Source organism: Lepidochelys olivacea (assembly GCF_965140295.1).
Source record: "Lepidochelys olivacea isolate rLepOli2 genome assembly, chromosome: 1".
Lineage (NCBI taxonomy): Eukaryota > Metazoa > Chordata > Testudines > Cheloniidae > Lepidochelys > Lepidochelys olivacea.
The window spans coordinates 58,542,617-58,563,688 of record NC_140411.1 but is presented as its reverse complement, the minus strand read 5'-3'; the positions used below and the strand labels follow the sequence as shown (position 1 = coordinate 58,563,688).

General features: G+C 44.4%; 1 long non-coding RNA gene across 1 annotated transcript in view; it reads right to left on the bottom strand.

Moving 5' to 3' along the window:
- Window positions 1–4,105: 4,105 nt before the first annotated feature.
- LOC311519700 overlaps window positions 4,106–21,072 on the bottom strand; it is a 95,446-nt gene continuing 78,479 nt past the window's right edge. The window contains exons 9-11 of the long non-coding RNA XR_014711352.1: window positions 8,909–9,003; window positions 7,460–7,579; window positions 4,106–6,761 (exon numbers count right to left, since the gene is read on the bottom strand). This is a non-coding gene — a long non-coding RNA (uncharacterized lncRNA). The remainder of the gene's footprint in view (window positions 6,762–7,459; window positions 7,580–8,908; window positions 9,004–21,072) is intronic.

Here is a 21,072-nt window from a genome sequence, read left to right as displayed (position 1 = left end):
GTGTAGCTGAGTTATGTATTTTTTTTTTTTCAGGTGCACTGTTGACAGAATTGTTTACACGGTTCCAGTTGGTTACATTGGGGCAGTCCTATAGATTGTGATTGCACAGGTATAAGTGAAGGTCTCATTCGGCCTGCAAAACCTTCATGAAGGGTGCTGGTGTGTAGGAAGGGAAGAAGCCTGGTTGACTGAGACTGGGGTGCCTTGGTAAACCTGCTAGCCAGAAAAAACATGCTTATTTGTAAACTGAGTTCTTCCTTAAAGAAATCTTGGCGAGAATAAACAATGGCACAGCACAATAGAACTCCTACTGTCACTTTTCCGAGTAGAACCACAGTGTGAAAGTTGGCCAACCTGTCATAGGCATCAGAGCTAGGAATAGAACCTTGGTCTCCTGAGTTTCAGCAGTCCCATCTTCTCTCTCTCTTTAAGTAAATGTGAATAGATTTTTGTCATATTTGAGCTACTCCATTTTGTTGTTTTAAAATTGGAGTTTGTAGCTACTGGCTTCATCTACTCTTCTCCCCTCTCCAGTCCTAGGAGATGGTCCATATTTAAACGGATCTTTTGGTCTCCGCAAATAAGGTTTTTTCCCCCCTCATAGTAATGTCAATAAGTTGTCTTGAGGTGAGCATCATGCTGTGTAGAAGGGGTTTGGTTTAAGTTACTAACACTTTCTCTCTCCCCCGCCACCCCCCGGCAGTTCTCCTCTAAATATAGCAAATGAGTTGTAGACTGCCCTAAATTTTGGTATTCAGTAACATGTATGGTGTATCTGCAGACCTGAGGTGTCCCTGCAGTCATGTCTGAGGGCTTGTCTACACTACCGCGTGCTGTCCATCTAAGATACGCAACTTCAGCTACGTGAATAGCGTAGCTGAAGTCGACGTACTTAGATCTACTTACTGCGGTGTCTTCACTGTGGCAAGTCGACAGCTGACGCTCTCCCGTCAACTCCACTTGTGCTTCTTGTTCTGGTGGAGTACCGGAATCGACGGGAGAGCGCTCGGCACTAGATGCGATAAATGGACCCCTGCTGGATCGATTGCTGCCTGCCAATCTGGCAGGTAATGTAGACAAGCCCTGAGTGTTGATGAAGTAGTGATTTTTGCCTCTGCCTTTTTTTAAACAAGGGATCACTGGATATAAAGGAAACCAGACCTGAAATACGAGACTGCCTTCTGTTTTTAGTGTAATCTGCCCTCCGTATTCTTCTGTGGTTTCATTAGAGAAATAGTAAATCCCTCTGAAAAGCATTAATGACTGGCTATTAGATCTGCAAAAAGCAAATGCATAAGGAACACATTGGCTAGACTATCTTCTTTCCTTTTTTAAATCACTGCTTCTATCTTTTCTTTATAACTGGAACTTGTCTAGCACTTTTTATGCAAGGCTCTCAAAGGGCTTTATCAATATTTTAAGCTTTTGATGCCCTTGTCAAGTAGGGTAGTATTATCCCACTTTACAAGGGTGGATCTTTAGTGGTATATCTCGTTCTTTTTAAAAAAACTGTTAAACTCCTTTACAGCTCTGGGGGGGGGGGTCTTTTAAAGATTTATTTTTCATCTTTTGTGAGATGGGGTGGTCTATTTCCAACTTTAATATACAATAAGCTGCTGACGCTAACTTGGGGAGAGTCTGTACTATCAGGTATTTTGTATCTCTAGTGATAGCTTTGTAGATACTGGATAAAGAATGAAAGCCCTTCAGGAATTAAGAAAACTGCAGTCTTGAGTATCTTGTGCTCTGTGTGTGTGCTACTTATTAATTAGTTAAAATGGATTTTTAAATAAAGATTTTGCTTGAGTTGGGAGAAAGAAAAGACAAATCAGCTGGTTTATTTGCCATGCTAATGAAAAACTACCACTCTTTGTACAGTTCTTGCCAGCATACTTGAACTGCATAAGAAAACAATGAAGAATACCAGGCCACGTTCTGGTATGTGACTATTTAACACATGCTGGGTGAAAGAATGATACCATGATGATTGCTTCCTATCTCCTCTCCTGCACACATGCAAAGAGCGGTTGGAACATCATGTTTCTAGGTACTAGAGTTGGAGGAAGCTTTCTTCTGCAATAGACTTTCCCTTTATACTGTATTTTGCTTAGTTTCAATCTAAAGTGCTGAAAAGGAATTTAATCACAGTGGGGGGTGAGCAGGGCTTGATCTGTCCTTGAAATGGACGCAGCTGTGGTATATGCCGTACAGGCTAGCTGAGAAGTACTCTTCTGGTCCAGTATGGATTTTGCTTTTAGATGTAAGTGCGAGCTGCGAATTAGAAGTCTATTCTTAGATCATAGTAATGCCTGGTTAGCTTTGTAAAATTGTCAAGGAGATTTACACCCCAATTGCTGGAAAGTGGTATCGAATGTTAAGTGGGTAGCAGCCGCTCGACCACCCACAAGCCACCTTCTCCCTGCCTCTTCGGCTTTGTTCCTGGTTTGTGCTGACCTAGTGCAGCTGCACAGCTTTATTTTTATTAATTCCCCCCCCTCCAGCCCCCCCCAACAATGAACAGCTACAATCAAATTTCAGTCCATCCTAAGGAAATCCAACTCTCCACCAAATGTTGTATTGATCTGTTCCCACTAGATGCTGCTGAAGCCAAGCATATAAAACAGCAGCTCTCAAACTTCATTGCACTGTGCCCCCCTTCTGACAACACAAATTACTACATGACCCCAGGAGGGGGGAACCGAAGCCCGAGCTCCACCACTGGGCGGGGGGGCCAAAGCTGGGGGCCAAAGGCTAGTGCCCTGGCTGGGGGGCATGTAATCGTTATCCTGCGTGGTGAGGCTTCGGCTTCAGCCCCGGGCGGTGGGGCTTAGGCCCTGGACCCCAGCAAGTCTAACACCAGCCTTTGCGACCGCATTAAAATGGGGTTGTGATGCAACCCACAGTTTGAGAACTCCTAAAATAAAAGACCAAATCAAAGTGATGATAGAGAATGCTCCTCTGTGAGGGCTGTGTATAAATTTTATGTCCTCAGAAACCACTACAGGGGCAAGGGAATATGTACTGGGGCTTTGATCCCTGTGAATCTTCAGCAGCCCACTAAACTTTGTATCAACAATATAATAAGTCACATAAAATAAAGAAGTAGGACCTAGCAGACCAGCTGTTTGTTTTTGAAGGTCTGTTGGTTATGGTAGCCCTGAAAGTTGTCCCATCCTTTGACACTGCTTCTTCTGCCCAGCCTCCTGCAGTAGGTAGGCCTCAATTAGAGAATACCACGTAGTGACTAGTAAATGGATCTACCAACATTAACTAGAGTAGTTTGGCGCTGATTGCAGAAAGGCCTAGAGCCGTGTATGTTTTCAAATGATTGTGTGGGATATGAATGATCAGTCCTCACATGAAATATAGACTAAACCGACTTTTGTCTAAAAAAAACAAATGTCACTTTTCTAGAGCATGACAACATTTCAGCTGCAGTATAACCCCCAAATTATTTGCTATAAGACTACTGTCAAGGTTCCTCCCCCACTCTGAACTCTAGGGTACAGATGTGGGGACCTGCATGAAAAACCTCCTAAGCTTATCTTTACCAGTTTAAGTCAAAACTTCCCCAAGGTACAAAATATTCCACCCGTTGTCCTTGGACTGGCCGCTACCACCACCAAACTAATACTGGTTACTGGGGAAGAGCTGTTTGGACGCGTCCTTCCCCCCCAAAATACTTCCCAAAACCTTGCACCCCACTTCCTGGACAAGGTTTGGTAAAAAGCCTCACCAATTTGCCTAGGTGACTACAGACCCAGACCCTTGGATCTTAAGAACAATGAACAATCCTCCCAACACTTGCACCCCCCCTTTCCTGGGAAATGTTGGATAAAAAGCCTCACCAGTTTGCATAGGTGACCACAGACCCAAACCCTTGGATCTGAGAACAATGAAAAGCATTCAGTTTTTTACAAGAAGACTTTTAATAAAAAATAGAAGTAAATAGAAATAAAGAAATCCCCCCTGTAAAATCAGGATGGTAGATATCTTACAGGGTAATTAGATTCAAAAACATAGAGAACCCCTCTAGGCAAAACCTTAAGTTACAAAAAAGATACACAGACAGAAATAGTTATTCTATTCAGCACAATTCCTTTCTCAGCCATTTAAAGAAATCATAATCTAACACATACCTAGCTAGATTACTTACTAAAAGTTCTAAGACTCCATTCCTGGTCTATCCCCGGCCAAAACGACTACAGACAGACACAGACCCTTTGTTTCTCTCCCTCCTCCCAGCTTTTGAAAGTATCTTGTCTCCTCATTGGTCATTTTGGTCAGGTGCCAGCGAGGTTACCTTTAGCTTCTTAACCCTTTACAGGTGAGAGGAGCTTTCCCCTGGCCAGGAGGGATTTCAAAGGGGTTTACCCTTCCCTTTATATTTATGACAACTACAGTCTTGTGTATACAATTCTTCCCCGTGCTCTTCCATTGCTACCGCTGTAATGTGACGGTTCACTCAGTAGGTAACTTCCTTCTAGTGGAACAAGATAGATCTCATTCCCAAAGTAAATCCTCAGAAATGCTGGAAACAGCCATGTGTGAGCCTACTACAGGGAACTCATCTGCATTTTCACCTCTCCAAATAACTGGTTATCAAAATGAAGTAAGTCAAGTGCTGGCTGTCTGCCTAAACTGCTGAAGGATTAAGCACTGCAACACTACCTATTGCATCACAATTATGACAAAATACAAGAGATTAAAAACACTATGGTTGGGATTTTCAAAAGGGAGATAGGCACCTAATTCCCACTGAAATTCAACAGGAGTCTGAAGCCTACTTCCCTGAAGCTCCTTTGAAAACCACAGCCTCCAACAATTTTATATTTTATAGCCAGTAGTAGCAAAAATAAAAATGTAATAAAAATAGACTATCAACCCTGGGACAGTAATTTCATGATATTACATTTAGTGGCAAAGCCTTCCTGATTCTTGTTCCTTCTCTCATTTCTGCACCTTTCTTTGGGCTATCTCCTTACACCTGCAACCCACTCCGAGGGGTAACACCACCGCTATTGATGGAATGGTAGGAAAGGTGCTAGCGGAAGGATCCCAGGGATCTGCCTGGGAAGGCGATCTCACTCTTCTATTGGAGACACGGTGGGTGGCAGCTGCCTCTCTAATGCCACTGTTCTCAGATGCGGGAAGAGTCCATAAGTCAGCCTGTGGGAAGGGAGTGCTGTGTAAACAGGGATGTGCACATTGTTCTTCTCCATTCTCCCGGAGAAGCTGCCTAAAAATTACTATAAGGAGGTAAACAGGCAAAGGCTAAAAATAGAAAAGAGGGCAGAGTCTATGTAAAGAGTGTAAATAGAGAACGATATTATAGCGGACCTAGCTACATTGTGCTCCTGCATCCATCCTCCCATCCAGCCCCCTCTCTCTAAATGCCTTACTCCCCTTCTGTGCTTATAATGCTCCCAGCTCCTCCTCTTCCATTCACTCCCCACCAACTCCTGTTCCCTTCCCCTATTCCCTACCCCTTGGCTCCTACAATTTCCCTGTATTTTAGTCAGATTGCTTCCTCCTCTGCTGCCTGGGAGCCACCTGGGGGAGAATTGAGAGCACAAGAGAGTCCGTCTCTTTGATCTTCATTACAGTATGTGAACATCGAAGGATTGCAGGTCTCAAACCCAAGGAACTCAAACAGTGCTCAGACCACAGCCACCACCTAGGAGCTTGCTGGAACTGGGCACGGAGTATGAGATGATGGACTCAAGCTCTCCCTGGCACTGGCCACAAAAGCTCCAACAGGAAGAGACATTCAGCCTCTCCAATTGGCTCAAACTCACTATTTAAGCCAGAAGGAGGCACAGGCAGTCATCTAACCAACCAAGTAAATCTCTGGCTGGCTGCTACATTGGACCCTTTCTTCTCACCTGACTCCTAAGCCCTGCCTCATTTCTGATTCCTGCCTTCCTGTCCTGTTCCTGGTGCCTGTCCTCCTGCCTTGTTCCAGATCCCGAGTTCTATGATCCACCTCTGGCTACTGACTCCAACTCTACCCTTGGTTTGGATTCCAGACCCTGATTCCAGCTCTGACCCTTGGCTTGACTCAGGATTCTTGTCTTTGACCTCTGGTTTCTGACCACAACAACTCTGACCATGAGGTCTGATCACTTAAATCCCAGATTATGACACACGGTCTGACACCACAGTGGCCCTTGGCAGCCAGGAGGAGGAATTGCAAGGAAAATCTACTTGAGCCCCCCTAGGCCCAGGATGCAACATGCTCAGTCACTCTGTGGGAAAGGTGCATGCACAGCCTGTTCAGTATTTAGGTCAAGGAACCCTCAGGGGAAGGAGCCTGCTCAGTGAGGATGGAATCCAGATAATTTAGCCACGAAACTCTAAATGGTCTCTACTGAGTATGTGCACATTGAGATTTTTCAGAGGTTTACAGCTTGGCCAGATTTTGACAGGAACATAACAAGGCACATCCCTGAGATGTAATAATTTTATGAACAGTATATGTGAGATGATTAGTGAGATAAAGTTACTGTGTAACTATGGTAGGATATTAAAACTTTGTGTATGACTGTATTGTTCTAACTTATTTTGGGGGTAGTGGAATGTTTATTATATGCCCATAATACTTTAATTCCATGGGGTCTGTGCATGAAGGAACACAATGGCTTACCAGATGGAAGCATCCACGCATACAGTTGAAAGACAATGGGATAACCTGTTAGCTTCAAGGATCCTGGATCTTGTCTCTAACAAGTTGCAAGCCTTGTTTTACCAAAGCTGTGTTCCTAGAGATCAAAAGAACACTGAACAGTTAAAAAGCCCTTCTCAGGAGAAGAACGGTGGTCAGTTGTCCAAGACTGACCAGGGAGACAGTCTGATGCAGGGAGAGTCTCTATGGAGGGAGCCTGAAGAAGCTGGGTTTTCCCAGATCCAGGGAACAGTAAGCCAAAGGGAAAATCAGGCATGGGTATAGACTGGTTTATTGTTTCTAAAATGTGTTTTATTTGAAATGCTTTTTTTCTAATAAATAATACTCTGCTTTACGAAGGCTTCCTAGCTACTGATTACTACTGTCATGCTCTTGGAGTGAACAGAACTGAAGGGTCTGAGTCTGTTAGACCTCCGGAGGTAATCACAGGGGATTGTAGCCAGGACTCAATCTGAGAGTGGGAGAATTGTATGATTCTGTCCTAAGAAAGGTGGTGATGTGAGGCCTGAGACCTGAGAGTGGGTGCACTTGAAGAGACCAGGAGGCATCAGAGGTGCAGTTAGACCAGTAACTGTGGCACTCAAAACAAAATATTTTCCTCTAATCTTATTATTGGAAATGGCTGAACTGTTTTGCAGAAACTTTAAAATAAAAATTCAGTCAGAGACACACACCCAACATAGGAAACTTCAGCCTGACTGGTTAAAGTTTAACAATGTTACAAACCACTGAAATAAGGGTCATCTTATAATGGAAAGTGTTGTGCAACCTTACCTTTTTTCAGAGCTACCCATTCAACGTTTAATAACAGGCACTATATGAATAATTTTCATCCACATCACGCTTCATTCTCGTGTGGAAGTGAAGAAATGTTTCTTTTTGCCCTAGTCAAACCTAGAAATTGGACCCAGGAATTAAAAGGGAAAATATACAATATGAAGAACAAATAACCAAAGATATTAAAGAAAATAATAGATTTTTTTAAAGACGTTTCATTCAAGAAAGCTTTTTGTCTATCCTTAGGTCCTATATAGTACCAAAGGGGGAAATGAAAGAGAATGGAAAAGTTATACAGAAGTTTAATGCAAATAATTCATTTGTTTTTAATATAGAAGGCAATAGAGAAATTAATATCCCAAGGGCATGTTTTACGGGAAATTAGAGTATAGCTTTAACAGACCTGGAGGTCTCTAAGGAAGAGGTTATGGGCAGCTTGAGAAACTCAAGTGCAGTAAATCTCCAGGAGTACATGCTATTTATCCAAGAGCTCTGAAAGAAATAAAATGTGAAAACGTGGAGACCATGATAAAGATTTTTCAATTATCCCTAAGAACACCAAATATTCCTCAAGATTGGACAATTGTTCATAGTTAACCATCCTCAGAAGAGGACGTAAAGGTCACCTTCACTGTAGACCAGAGTCACACCACAGTTTCTGAGGAAATTGATTGAGAATATTTTTAACGATAGGGTAATGTGCAGGATAAGTATAAATGGATGGGGTAATAGCATCACAGATTCCAGGGTAAACTGTGCTTTCTAACTTTTTAAAAATATTTGAAAGGAACACAGATTACTTGGATTTTCCATGATAACATTAAGGAAAACAAATAACCACAAGTTATGGAGCAGTCTAATTGTGGATTAGGAAATAAAGAATCAGAGTAACTAGGCACTCCACAGAGTAGAAAGAAATTGTAATCCTTGCCCACACAAGGTTGTTTGCCATTTCCTTTGCCCAAAATAGCCCCCATCAATCCTACTGCAGCACTATTTGGGGAGGAAGATTGCAAGTCCCCACTGGCACAGAGAGCATGCAGAAGGTGGGAGGGAATATTGTCAGAGTATGTTGTACCCAGTGACCTCTGGCTGCAGAACAGTCTATTGGGAGTCACTGTTGTTGGGCAAAATTTAGAGCAGCCAGAAGGCTACTCTAAATTTTGCTGGAGACTGGTCTTCCCCGCAGCAGGTCCAGGGATAGTGAGAGATTTAAAACCACCTTTGCCTCCACTCTTTTCTGCTATGTCAAGTAGAACTTGAGACACTGAGGATCTGGGCCCTGATTTATAAATAAGTTTTAGCTATCTCAATCTTCAATTATAAGCAATGGGAAGGTATAACTATAGCTTGTTTTAATGATTGCTTGTCAATTATATGTATCTCAAAAGCTATTTTTACTTTGTCTTTGGTTTCTGATTTAGTAAATGTATAGGTAATACTTACTCTTGCCTTGAGTGTGGGGACTGGGCTAGAAAACCTCTCGAGGGCCCTTCCAGTCCTATGATTCTGTGATCTTAGGGGAAAACATGGATCTTGGACTGTAGAACGGTATCAACAAGACAAACAAAATATTAAAATAATATTATCACTACTCTTTGAAATCTCAGCTGAGGCTCTGAAACCAGCAAGCTCCTTTACAGGGCTATCATTCAACTTCCCTCGCCCTCTCTCCCCACAAGATTCTACACTATCTGTCAGCTGGCAAAGAGACCCTAACTCCTTGGTTGGCACTGTTATAAGACTACTGTGAAAACAATGCAACAGATTAGAAATATATCCCCTTGCAACAAATATTTTAAAACTTTGCTATTGTTTCATGACTCTGCTGTGATTCTGGAAAATTAGCAAAGGCAGTTTGGGTGAAAATTTTAAAGAGGCCCCAAATTAAGCCTCTAATTTTGAACCACAATAGAGAATTGTAGGTAGAAATATGGTACATAGATGCTTAACTAAATGATCTGCAGTTGCAATCAGGTAGATGAATATCCAAATATTAGTCCTTGTTCCCATAAGGAATTGTGAGTGAAAGTTTCCGCTGGAAGGAACTACAAAAATAAATCAGGTTTTTGGACCAAAATGTAAGGACACGTTGCCAATTTTGGATAACTGAAATTCAAGATTAAGACTGAGTCAATTATTACTTCTTAACAGGGTTTTCTATGGTGCTCGTCACTGTAGTATCTCAGTGTCTAAAAACATTACTGAATTTATCTTCACAACACCTTTGTGATGTAGGGAAGGACTGTCCCACTTTATAGATGGAAAACTAAGGCACAGAGAGGTTAAGCATCAGATTTTTCAAAGGTATTTAGGCAACTGACTCCTGGAGCTAGGCACCTATATACCTGTAAAATCTGGCCATAAGTAACTTACCCAAGGTTCTACAGGAGATCTGTGGCACAACTAGGAATTGAAACCATGTCTCCTGATCTATGGGTCTATGGTCACGCCAGTGTCTCTCTCTTTAGGGGGTCTGTTCCCTATGTGCCTACTTTATTTTATTAGGTGAGGGGACAGACTTTGCTTCTTTGCTTATGGGTGGGATTTTCAAAAGTGCTCAGCATTGGCCTAACTGCATCCATTGAAGCCAAGGAGCGTTTTGAAAACCTATAACATATCTGAAGCAAAAAGATGATGTCCCCAAGTCATGGATCATGAGGCTTTGTCCCCCTGGAAGTAGGAGGCCTCTTGGAACTTCCATTGGGGTGATGGACTTCCACACTGTCCCAACTTATACTGTGCCTGTTAGGCACAAGAGAGCTTTGTGACTAAACCTTCTGGGCAGGACTGTTGTGCATGTGTGTGTATAGTGCTTGCTACACCTTGGGTACCAAATGGATATACTAGTTACAAGGCAGCCCTTTAAAGAAGAATTGAAGTCTAAATATTTGTAAGTGACTAGTGATTGTGTGTGCCTCATTATTGAGGTACTCAGCTTAAGAAACCCATTAAGCGGTCTGCTTTTCAGAAAGTGGTGAACATTTGCTTCCCCCCAAAATGAAGTCTCTTTAAAGGTGTCTCAACTTGGGCACCCCAAAATTGAGGCACCCCCATTCACTAGCCCCTTTTGAAAGTTCAGGCCTGGGGCTGTTTGGTAACTTGCATCTAAATGGACAACAGCCAGCTCAGAAGGACAACTGTGTTAAAAGCTTAACTAGCCTGCACAAAAGAGAAGGAAGAAGTTAGAAAAGGTAAGAAGCAACACAGAAAAAAAAGGGTCTCCTTGGTAGTGTTGTACCTTATTAAATTGAGAGTTGATGATATATGTAGTCTGAACTTAGAATCATAGAATATTAGGGTTGGAAGAGACCTCAGGAGGTCTCTGAAGGTGTCAGACTTTTAACTGGCGAAAAAGCAGAAGCTGCTGTAGAGATCCCTGTGGCCTGGTCAGAATAGTCTGAAAATAAGGCTGAAGCCTACATTTGACAAATTTGAACTCTCAAACATTCTCCCCCTGCTCTTTATGTTTTTTGTTTTCCTTGGATTTTGGGGGTGGTAATACTTCCCCAAAATTATGTCAGACTAATGTACACTGTCCTAGAATATGTGTCTAATATTTTAATGAGGCGGTCTTAATTTGTACCAGAAGGACCAAACATTCAAGTCTTCACTGTGGACCTTTGGAACTGAGCTTCAGTTAAGCCTTCTAGGCACTGACAGACTCTCAACTTTCTACATGGATTATCTTAGAGACAAAAGGAGCAACGTTTGTGACTAAATTGGTAGATGGTACAACAAGAAAAAATGTTTGTTTTTTTATTTGTAACCATCTAAGACAGGTGAATCTAAAAGCAGCTTAGGGAAGGCAAGCGAATGCTGAATTAAACTAGAATTATTTTCTGGAGCCTCCATGACACTGCAGCCAACAGGGGGCTGTCTGGGTACATGATTTCATGCATCTTTTAGCTAAATAAGTGATCCAAATGTACAACATATCGTCAGGCACATTATGGGTTTCAGACAATCCCTAAGTAATTGGTAGTTCCAGAAGTCAATTAACAGATAGCAGTCCCATAAATGCAATTCTTTACCATCTTTGCCTGATAACACCTTGTATATCTTTCTTGTCTCTGAACACCATATGTCAGAAGACACAACAAAAATAGCTTATTCGAGAAGTGAGAAAACTTTGTGTTATTTTATATCATTCCTCTACATCTATACTGAAGCTGGCAGCATGCTTCCTAGCTTGGGTAGACATATATATGCTGGCTCTGCTTGAAATACTGCACAAAAAGTACCAATGTAGCCAGGGGTAGCATGGGCAGCTGCTTGGGCTAGCCACCTGAGTACAACCTACCCAGACCCCCTGGGTTTGTACTCAGGCAGCTAGCCTGAGCAGCTGCCTCTGGTACCTGACTACAGGGTATTTTTAGTGCTCTAGCTCAAGCAGAGTTAGCATATCTCTGTCTACCTGAGCTGCGAAGCCTACTCCCAGCTGCAGGATAGACGTACTCTTATTAATGACGTGAGAGGCATGGCACAACTACTTGGAGTATGCCGAAGTTATGTCTATACCAGTTCTATTGTGTTAAGATTGTATGTATAAATGAGGCCTGGTCTACAGTAAAAAGTTAGGTCAATCCAGTGACATCGCTTAGGGGTATGACAAATCTACACCCCTGAGCGACATAGTTAAGTCAGTATAACCCCCAGTGCACTAGCCTCTCAGGGAGGTGAATTACCTACGCTGACAGGAGAACTCCTCTTATTTACGTAGGTAGTGGCTATACCAGAGGTGGGCAAACTACAGCCTGCGGGCCACATCTGTCCCGCGGGACCCTCCTGCCCGGCCCCTGAACTCCTGGCCCGGGAGGCTCGCCCCGGCCCCTTTGCAGCCTCAGCTCACTGCACCACCAGCGCGATGCTCTGGGCGGCGGAGCTGCGAGCCGGGCCTGACCCGGTGCTCTGTGCTGCGCAGTGCGTGGCTGGCTTGAGATGGGCGGCATGGCTGTAGCGCCACCAGCCACGGGTGCTCCAGGCCGTGCAGTGAGGGGGCAGGGAGTGGGGAGGGGGGGGAGTTGGATAGAGGGCAGCGGAGTTCAGGGGTGGTGGTCAGGGGGTGGGGGAGTGGTCAGAGGGCACGGAGCAGGGGTTGAATGGGGGCAGGGGTTCCGGGGGGGCAGTCAGGAAGGGGAGGGTTGGATGGGGCGGCAGGGGGCAGTAAGGGGAAGGGGGTCTGGGGGCAGTCAGGAGACAGGGAGAAGGGGTGGTTGGATGGGGTAGGAGACCCAGGGGGGCAGTCAGGAAGGAGGGGGGGGTTGGATGGGGCAGCAGGGAGCAGCAGGGGGCAGCCAGGGGCAGGAGTTCCAGGGGTGGTCAGGGGACAGGGAGCAGGTGGGGTGGATGGGGCAGTGGTCCCAGAGGGGCCATCAGGGAACGGGGGGATGGGGCAGGAGTCCCAGGGGGCGGCATTACAGGGCAAGAAGCGGGGCGGAAGGCGGATAGGGGGCAGGGGCTGGGCCACGTCTGGCTGTTTGGAGAGGCACAGCCTCCCATAACCGGCCCTCCATACAATTTCCGAAACCCGATGCAGCCCTCAGGCCAAAAAGTTTGCCTGCCTCTGGTCTACACTGATATGCTACAGTGGCCCGGCTGCAGTGGTGAAGCTGTGCTACTGTAGCATTTCAAGTGTAGACAAGCCCTTCTTCTTCTCTTGAAGGAGATAATACACAACAACTATTCTTATCCCCTGAGTACCACCCCTCCTCTACACACACACAGTTGTTGGTTTTTTACATACCTCTAGAGATTTTCCCCAGTGTTATATATTACTTTCAAATTATTTGGAAAAAAATGCTAATGAAATTCACATTACATTAGAGTAAGTAAAATCTAGTGGTTTCTCTCAAGGGCATATCTACCATTTTGTAAGACACCTGTACCAAAAATCATCACTATTTCCAACAGGCCCTTGTGCGCTCAAAGGAAGAGTCCCCCTCATGATGCCAAATACTGGGAGTCTAGGACTTGAGGCTGAGCAGCAGAAGACTGGTTCACATTATTTATTTTCATTCATTTTAAATTTTTACATAGGGGGGTGGGGGGACCTAAAAGAGAAAAATTTTGAGCTACAGAAACCTTACGTTCCAATCTTGCCAGCTGCTCCATTCAGAGCCACGGTGCTGGCACAGGCCACCATTAACTTTAATGGGCTCTGTGTAGGAGCAGAGGTCTACCCGTACAAAATATGCAAAATTGGGGCCTTAACTATTCGTATTTCCCTTGGACACAGTAAGCTACTCTCTGGTAGTGATGGATTAACATGGGATCAGGAAGAAAAAACAGCTCCCTACCTTTCGTAACTGTGGTTCTTCGAGATGTGTTGCTCATGTCCGTTCCATTCTCAGTGTGCATCTGCCCACGTGCATGGCTGTTGGAGATTTTTGCCTTAGTGGTATCCGTAGTGTCAGCTGTGGCACCTCCTGGAGAGCCACACTCATGCAACGGTATATTAGGCCCCACCGGCCCTATGACCTCTCAGTTCCTTCTTGCCAGCAACTCCGACAGAGGGGCAGGAGGGTGGGTAATGGGATGGACATGAGCAACACATCTCAAAAAACAACAGTTATAAAGGTAGGTAACTGTTTTTTCTTCGAGTGCTTGCTCATGTCGATTCCGTTCTAGGTGACTCACAAGCAGCATCCCTGGCGGCAAGCTTGGTTATGTGGCTTGCAACACAGCTCTGCCAAAGCCAGCATCGTCTTGGGCTTGCTGGGTGAATGTATAATGAGACATAAATGTGTGGCCCTGCAGATACCCTGGAATCAGCACCTGGGCCAGGAAGCCTGCTGACGAAGCCTGCACCCTAGTCGAGTGGGCAGTCACGGTTGCTGGTGGAGGCACCTTTGCCAGGTCATAGCAGTAACAGATGCAGGCCGTGATCCAAGACGAAATCCTCTGTGCAGGCACTGGGCAACCTTTCATCCTGTCTGCCACCGCAAAAAACTGTGTTGACTTATGAAATGGCTTGGTCCTGTGGATGTAGAAGGCAAGCACCCTCCTGATGTCCAGGGTGTGCAATTTGCACTCCTCTTCCGATTTATAAGCCTTCAGAAAGAAGACAGGTAAGTATATGTCTTGGCTGGTATGAAACTATGAAACTACCTTGGGCAGGAACGCTGGATGCAGCCTCAGTTGAACCTTGTCCTTTTAGAACACCATATAGGGTGGCTCTGAAGTAAGCGCCCTGATCTCAGAGACCTTATGGGCGGACGTTATTGCGACCAGGAAGGAAACTTTCCAGGAGAGGAGGAGAAGTGAGCAGGAAGCTAGAGGCTCGAAGGGAGGACCCAGGAGTCACAACAGCATGAGATTCAGGTCCCAGGGAGGGATAAGATCCCTGAGGTGGGGGTAGAGATGCTCCAGACCTTTCAAAAACCAGACCGTCATGTAGAGAGTGAAGACTGACCTGCCCTGGAGTGAAGGGTGGAAAGCTGAAATAGTGGCCAAGTGGTCTTTGATTGATGACAGGGACAACCCCTGGAGCTTGAGGTGCAGAAGATAGTCTAGGATCGCCTGCAGCAAAGACTGAAGTAGAAGAACTGCTAGCCCTTGCGAGGCAAGGGAAAGGCACTCTGACTAACCACCATGGGTGGTAAGAAGAAACTGAGAGGGCATAGGGCTGGCGGTGCCTAATATACCGATGCATGGGTGCGGCATTCAAGGGGGCACCAAAGCCAACCCTATGGATACCGCTAAGGCAAAAATCTCTGACGGCCGCGCATGTGGGCATGCACATACCTAGAATGGAACTGACATGGGCAAGCACTCGAAGAAGAACCAATAAGCCAGTAAGCAGGAGACATATGGGAGCTGTACAGACCAGGGCTTAAATTCTCCCCGAGTATTTCCTGAACTCTTGGGGCAGAAGCCCGCAGGAGGTGCCAGGGCTCCCATGGGTTTGAAAGTATTTATCGGAGCTCCACTCTGGTTGGCTTTGGCTGAATTTAAGCCTTGGTACAGACTTAATTTGTCCTTTGAAGTTGCAGTCAGGTACTGTAATGACAAACCTCTGAACAGTGAAAATTGGACAAGAATCCCTAGCCCTGTCTCTCCTACATCAAGATGATGCATTACTGTCAAAAAGGTACACAATATTCTCTTGTTGCATACATGCAGATTTAGCTATCAATGACTTGTACATGCATTGAATTAGCTTAATCATGATAAAATAATGCAGAAATCATAAGACAGGTCTAATTGCTGAAAATTAGTACTGTATATTCAATTCTTTCATAAGAGTTAAATTTAGTGAATATTGTTAACCTTGTAATTGTATACTTTTTACACTCATTAGATTTAAGGCTTGTCAGTGATTCACAAAATCAACATGCACCAATGTATTTGGTTTATTATTTTAAAAATAAACAAACAAATAAATAAATCCATAGCTACAGCCTAAACTTGTGAAACCAGGACTATATTTTAAACTCCTGAATTCCTCAATTAACATGGGGTATAGGAAACTGAGTAGGGCCCCCCTCAGCAAGAAGTGCAGGAAACGTAAGAATTAGTGCAACATATGCAACTGCTGTGTTTGAAAACAAATACCTAAACATCCTCTTTAAACCCTCGTCTGGTCAAAGTCTTAAGAGTTCTTCCATGAAGTCAAACAAATCTTGTTCACTCAATTTAGCACTGGCCAAGACTGTTTTCTGTTTAATTTTCAGTTCTTGTTCTACAAGAAACAATTCACTCTCCAGGGCTGACAATATAGCATCTTTCACAAGCACTAAAGTCGCTAAGTTTAATAAAAGTATTTAGTTCTTGTAAAGTGCTTTGAGACTTAGAAATGAAAAGCTCTATGCAAGAGAAGATATCCCTATTTTACAGAAGGGGCAACTGAGACACAGAGCTGAAGCAATTTATCCACAGTCATATAGGTGGTCAGTGGAAAAGGCAGAAGTCAGCTCTCCTGGCTTGCAGTCCAATAATCTAGCCACCGGATCCCATTCTCTTTCTAATGAGAAAGGCTCTTTCTATACCACTGCTGTTATCTTTTTGGTTAGACTTCATCTTTCACAGGGGCATTCAGAAACAATTTTAGAGCTTCCGAAGGTTGAGCCCATGACAAGGAAAAAATGGTTCCTTACCTGTACTGTTGTGACTGTTGTTCTTTGAGATGTGGCTGTAGATGTGTATTCCTCTCAGGTGTGCATGCGCCCAGCACACCAGATTAGGAGGACTTTGCTTAGCAGTACCTGCTGGGGTGGTGCTTGCAGTCTTGGGCCCCGTAGCCCCTCCCCTGGCTACATAAGGGTGGCACTACCTTAACCCCCTCAGTTCTTTTGGATCGGAATTCAAGGCTACTGACTCCGATGCAGAGGAGACAGAGGGTGGGTCATGAAATACACATTTGTACTCACATCTCCAAAGAACAACAGTTATAGTACAGTAAGTAACCATTTCTTCTTCTTTGAGCAGTTGCAGGTGTGTATTCCACTCAGGTGACTCACAAACAGTAAGTGAAGGGGGTGGGGCTCAGACTGTATCTAAAGAATGACGGCAAAACTTCCCTCCCAAAGTTTTCATCTGATCTCAACACAGTCATAATAGCATGATTAGGGCCCTACCAAATTCATGGCGCTAAAAATGCGTCACGGACTGTGAAATCTGGTCTCCCTCATGAAATCTGGTCTTTTGTCTACTTTTACCCTATTCTATACAGGTTTCATGTGGGCGACCAGCATTTATCAAACTGGGGGTCTCGATCCAAAAGAGGGTTTGCGGGGGTCAGAGGTGTTGTAGGGGGGTCGCAGCATTGCCACTCTTATTCCTGCGCTGCCTTCAGAGCTGGGTGGCTGGCGAGTGGCAGCTGCCCAGCTCTGAAGGCAGCGCCGCCGCCAGTAGCAGCAGAGAAGTCAGAGGTGGGTCAGGACCCCTACAGTTATAACACCAAGACATTTCAGATTGAAATATCTGGAATCATGAAATTTATGATTTTTAAAATCCCATGACCATGAAATTGACTAAAATGGTCCCTAAGCATGATGCTTGGTAAAAGTATGCACTAAAGACCAAGGAGCTACTCTGCAAATGTCTAATGTGAGGAACATGACCAGTCGCTTGGGCCCTCATTGCATGAGTACTAGTCTTTGAGGAGATGTAGACTGAGCTACTCCATATGTAATGCAGGAAGTAATCCACCTGGAGACTGTCTGTATGGCAACTGCCTGACCCTTCATCCACATATGAGACAAAGAGCTGAGGCAAATTAGTAGAGCATTTAGTCCTCTCCAAATAGAACACCAAACACGGTCTCACTTCCAATGTATTAAGGGGCTGTTCCTCTGTATTTGAGTGCAGTAAATATACAGTTTTGTTAAGGTGAAATTGCGAACCCACTTTAAACAAAAATATTGGATGTAGCATTAGGGCCACCTTATCCTTGAAAAATTGCATATATGGAGGTCTGCCATGAAAGCCTGCAACTCACTCACCCTCTTTGCGGACGTTATGGCCTTGAGAAAATTTATTTTTTGGCAAAGAAGGGACAGAGCAAGTTGCCAAGGGCTCATATCGAGGAATCATGAGGGCTAGCACTGGATTAAGGTCCCATAATGGTGCTGTTTCTTTAACAGGAGGGATGAGATGGACAATCCCTTTTAACAATCTACCCACCAGGGAGTTAGAAAAAATTGACTTCTCTTGAATCGGTGGACGGAAAGCTGATGTCACCACTAAGTGGACCCTCAAGGAGCTGAGAGACAGACCTTAGGACTTAAAATGCAACAGATAATCCAAAATGTCCTGAATACATGCTAGCTTTGGCTGGATTCTCCAAGCTAGAGACCAAACAGAAAAATGCTTCCACTTGGTGAAATATGTAGTCCTACTTGAAAGCCTTCTACTGTTCAGCAAGACTCCCTGCACCACTTCCAAGTGATGTCCTTCCTCCTCATCTAGCCAAGCAGCCTTCATGCTCAGAGGTTCAGTCTGCTCAGTGCTGGATGCTGAATCTGGCTGTGGTGTTGTGTCAGAGGGTCTGGGAGGAGGGGAAGAGGTTTGGGAGGTCAAACAGACAGGCTGAGAAGATCCAAGAACCAATACTGTCTTTGCCAAGCTGGTGCGATGAGTATCAGGTTGACATGATTCAGCTTCAGTTGCATAACCTGAGGAATGAACAGGAACTGGGGGAAAGCATACATTAGCTCCAGACCCCGATTCAAATGGAAGGTATTGGGTTGAAGAGCTTGGACTGAACTCCACTTGAGAGGAAAACTGACTGCATTTTCTGTTGTCTTTTGTTGCAAACAAATGGATTGCCAGAATACCCCAATCTCTAAAGATGGATCTCAGCACGCTATTCTTCAGGGTCCACTCATGATTCTGGAAAAATCTCTGCTGAGGTGGTCAGCTAACTGATTCTGAACATTGGGTGAGTGTGCTGCTGTGGCGGTAAGGCCCTCTTTGATGCAAATATGCCAAAGTTTTATTGCTTCCTGGAAAAATTGGTTAGAACGAGCCCCTCCCTGCTTGTGCACATACTACTCCCCTTTCTGAGATAGGCCGCCACTATAGACATGCATTTGGCAAACGTGTGGGTCTGAGGATAGGCTAAAAGAGAGCACTGTATATTGATATGCTGACTTGCCAATTCAAATCTCAGACATTTCCTGTGACCTGGGAAAATTGCCACCTGGAAGTAGGCATCCTGAAGACCAAGAGCAGCAAACCCGTCATTGTGATCCAATGCAGGAAGATAGTAGCCAGGGTAACCATGCAGAATCTCAGGCATTTGATGTACCTGTTGAGATTGCGGAGACTGAGGATGAGTCTCACCCCTCCCTTGGACTGGAATTGCTGGGAGTAGAATTCCTTTCCCTGATGATGATGAAAGGTCTCCTCTAAAGCCCCCAGAGCACATGGAGTTTGGACCTGCTTAGAAGCAGTGACTCATGAGAGGGGTCCTGAAAAGGGATGGGGCAGGGGTTTGAGAGGGGGGAATGGACAGAGACTGGATGGCATAACATGATCCTACAGGGCTTAGAACCAATTTTTCCATAGTTATTGTTTCTCAACTATTGCGGAAGTGAGCTAGCCTGTCCCAAACTGGGGAGGAGTGGTCGATAAGTTCACAACTGGTATGGTGCTCTCGATATGAAAGTCAAGTAGACTGCCTGACCAAAGGTGGAGGAGGATGGGCTGGTTGATTACAACTGGACCCAGAAGGTCGTCTTGTCTGCAATTTATGCTCTTTTCTGGGGAAGTCTTGCTGCCTAGCAGGGTAGGATGACTATCAGAAGCATCACTCCAGACAATATCGCTGGTGTTGTTGCTGACCTCAATAATGATATCTTTTTGTGGCCTGGGCATAGACCCCCAATGACAGCAAAGTAGCATTGACTAAAATAATGCACTGTCTCTTCATTTTTCTCAGAAAACAAAAAGCATCCATCAAAAAGTAAGTCATCTATGTTTGTTGGACCTCAGGAGCTGTGCTGGAATTCTTTAACCATGAGGCTCTTCTCATTATTGCAGCTGAGGTATAAGTCTGGATGAAGCATCTGCCACGTCCACCACTGACTGCAAAGATGTCTTGGCCACCACACTGCCTTCTGCAATGAATTCCTGAAGGATTCTGGCAACTTATCTGTAAACTTGGACATAGCATCCCAGTTCACAAAGTCATACTTAGATAAAAACACCTGTTGGTTTGCACTGGGTATTTGTAATGAAGAGGTTGAATAAACTATTCTCCCCATCAAGTCTAACCTCTTAGACTCCTTGTCTTTAGGTGTGGATTTATATCTCCCCTGAGGTAATCTCTTATTTGCTGTCATCACACAAGAGAATTAGGAGCTGGATGTAAAACACTCAAAACCTTGCATGGGGATATAATACCTCTTATCGGTATGCTTTGCTGTGAGTGTTAAAGGCACTGACTTTGATGTGCTTTGTGCATACACACGTGAGTGAAATATACGTCTGCAACCACTTGAAGAAGAATCAGCTTTTACAAAGTATTTAGACCTAGCAAACTGGTTCTAGCTGTGATGGAATTAGGCCGACAGAAAGCACAAGTGCTCAGGCCTTGTGTTAGTCTCTATCCTTCCACATTACCTGGCTAAGTTCCTTTTGGACGTTAATCAATGCTATAAAGAAAAGGAGTACTAGTGGCACCTTAGAGACTAACCAATTATTGCCACTAGTACTCCTTTTCTTTTTGCAAATACAGATTAACACGGCTGCTACTCTGGAACCAATCAATGCTATGTATTCACAAAGACACTTTTTGATTGATAAGACCTTCCCTCTCCAGCCAAGGAGGAACACATTTGCCTCTGCACTACTCCTAGCCCAGCTAATGTAACTGAGAATTGACGCATATATGGTAATGCAGAGCACTCTTTCTCGTCCAGCTCTTTTCAGAAAACATTTACAGTAGAACCCTAATTTTATCAATATCAATTATAAAAGACTAGTTATAGGAACCATCTTTCTGCTACCGAAGTCATCTTTTTGCCGGTGAATGTGACTTAAATCCTTCAGCCAACATTCGAGTTGCTGTACTGGTTTGAAGAGACTGACATTTGGCAGCAAAAAGATGTAGTTCTCGCAAAGAAAAAAAAAACAGGCACATTGTATATATTTGTTAGTATTCA